We start from the raw sequence: 3,127 nt of genomic DNA, 5'->3' as shown, positions 1-3,127 counted from the left end.
CTTGATATGATGATCATGCCAAGCCTTTTCATGTTGTTTTTGTACTTGCTGATGGAATCCCGCCAGAAACCGTTCCTCCTCTAGTTCTTCCAGTTGTGCAAGCCTTTCTTCTAATGCTCCTTGGTCTACCATGCCTGTTATTACTGCGATTCACAAACTAGGTACAATGTGTGCCATGGGCATGACAACTTCCGTGCCGTAGACTAAGTGGAAAGGTGTTTGACCTGTCAATTTCTTGCAAGTGGTTCAGTACACCCATATCACAATAGGTACGCGCAAATCCCAATCATTGTGCTTTACGTTACAGATCTTGGTCAACGCAGTCTCTAAAATCTTGTTGAATGCTTCCACTGTCCCATTTGCTTGTGGATGATACAACGTACTTTTTTGATGATATACCTGGAATTCCTCAGTAAGTGCGCTAATAGTTTCATTTAGGAAGTGCGTTCCGCGGTCGCTCATTAGGATTTTCAGGCATCCAAACCATGTCAACACATTTTCGATCAAGAATTTCACAGTTGTAGCGGCCGTGCAGTCCTTAACCAGTTGCGCTTCCACCCATCGAGTCAAGTATTCTGTCATGGTGATGATATAGCACGCACCTGTCTTTCCTTGAGGCGTGATGGACCCCACAAAGTCGATCGCCCATTTCTCGAATGGTTGCAGTGTCACTTGTGGATTGAGCGGCATCTCATCCCTTTGCGATGGTTTCCTAGTCTGTTGACATACGTCACAGGTCCGACAGTATGCTTTTGAATCTTGATGTAGAGTTGGCCACCATAGTCTGGCGCGAAGAATCTTATGCACTTTCGCCCATCCTGCGTAATGTCCCCCTGCAACCCCTCCATGTGCTTCTGCGAGGATCTGTCCCCATTCAAATTTAGGTACATATCTTCTTAATATTTCATCATTTCCCATTTTGTAGAGGTGCCCTGCGATAACAGTGAAATCCATCGTGCGTATCACTAACTCTTTCTTTTGCTGCACTGAAGTTAAGAAGTGGATTATATCTTTAAAGTGACCATTCGTGACGTGTACTGCATAGAGTTGTGCATCTGGTAGTCCTTCCTCTAAATTTGTTGGCTCCTCACCATTCTCAATTCGGGACATGTGATCTGGACCTATGTTTAGACGTCCTGGCTTTACGACGACCTTAAAGTCATATTCTTGGAATAGTAACAGCCATCGACAGATACGCCCCCCCAACACAGGCTTATTCACCAGGTATTTTAATGTGGAGTGATCAGTATACATTTTAAAATGCCCACCGAGTAGATAGTGCCAGTATTTCTGGAGCGCATATACCATCACCAATCCCTCGTGCTCAGTGGTGGAGTAATTATTTTTCGCTTTTGACAGCTGCCGACTCGCGAACGCAATCGGACGATCAATGCCTTCCGCTCCTTCCTATGTGAGTACGGTGCCCAACGTGATACACGACGCATCCACATGTACATGAAATTCGATGTCCCATTTCAGAAAAACCAAAATGGGGGCAGAGGCCATTTTTTCCTTTAGAATCTCAAAACTCTTCTTACAGTCCTCATTCCAACAATACGTAGCGTCCTTCTTTAAAAACTATTCCATTGGTGCTATGATTTGTGCATAGCCCTTAATAAACTTCCGGTAGTACCCAGTATGTCCCAACGTGGTGCAAATTTGTTTGTGTAGGTTTTAACCCTATACAGAAATTACCTGCATATGAATTCTTAAACAAAGAAAATAAACAATGCGAGAGCATAACCCATAAAACACATATGCACAGAGATTTTTTTTTCCTGGATCCCAAAACCGGGACTACCAGCTTGATTTTTCATTATGTTCCTTTCAATTTTACAATACATATTTATACATGCCGAAGCATCCAATACCATGGACCGAAAAAACCATCGCGTCCAATACCATGTGCGAAAATCATGCACAAAGCCATAGGTAGGTTTGCCCAACCTAATATAGGGTCCAAATTTTTTTTTCCCGGGGCGCTGCCCCGGACCCCGTAGAGGGGGGCTACCCACCCCCTCAAACCCGTCGGACAAGGGGGGCTGCCGCCCCCCCTGTGACCCCATCACTGCGCAATCGGCGTAACGAAGGGGGGCTACCGCCCCCCTCTAACCCCCCATTTAACTACGTATGTTAGTCGTGGAAAGAATATAACACAACCCAACAATCTCCCACTTGTTGTTTTCTTTCCACAAGGGGCCACATGAGAGCTTAGTCATTTTTCCAGCCCTGAAACACCCATTGTTTCTCTACACCAAGAGAACTTCTCAGAGCTCACAGATTTTGTCAATGCATCTGCAGTATTCTTCAAAGTGTCCACCTTTACCAACAACACCTTTTTGTCTTCTATCATATCCCTCACAAAGTGATACTGAACATCAATGTGCTTTGTCTTTGAATGATAAGCAGGGTTCTTTGCCAAGAAAATTGCACTTTGGCTGTCACAGTCTATTCTTATAGCTCCCTGTACTAACCCCATACTTGAACAGAATCTCTGCAACCAAACTGCTTCCTTGCTTGCATGAGTGGCTTCCATGTATTCTGCCTCTGTAGTTGATAGTGCCACTACAGATTGTTTCTTACTCATCCAACTGACTACACCTCCAAATAGGTTAAACACATACCCACTTGTAGATCTTCTCTGATCCAGATCTCCAGCCCAGTCTGCATCAACAAAACCATGAATATCCAACACTCTGTCCAATCCTGGTCTTCCTTGGTAGCACAAACCATAATCACTAGTGCCACGCAAATACCTGAAAACCCGCTTCACTGTTGTCCAGTGCTCCTTCCCAGGTTTTGACATAAACCTGCTCAATACTCCCACTGCATGTGCAATGTCTGGTTTAGTACAGACCATTGCATACATCAGGCTACCGAATGCACTTGCATATGGAACACGGGACATGTCCTCTTCCTCTTCTTGTGTCTTGGGAGACTGTTCAGCAGATAACCTCACACCTACAGGAATAGGAACCTTCATTGGTTTACTATCCTGCATATTAAACCTCTGCAGTATTGTCTCGACATACTTCCTCTGGTTTAACCAGAGCTTCCTCTTTGCTCGATCTCTTTTAATTTCCATGCCCAAAATATAGTTTGCAGCACCAAGATCTTTCATGTCAAA

Source organism: Pinus tabuliformis, chromosome 3_2, assembly GCF_031772625.1.
Source record: "Pinus tabuliformis cultivar Carrire ecotype Pingquan chromosome 3_2, CPIR1, whole genome shotgun sequence".
In the NCBI taxonomy this organism is placed as follows: Eukaryota; Viridiplantae; Streptophyta; class Pinopsida; order Pinales; family Pinaceae; genus Pinus; species Pinus tabuliformis.
This window is presented reverse-complemented; position numbering follows the sequence as displayed.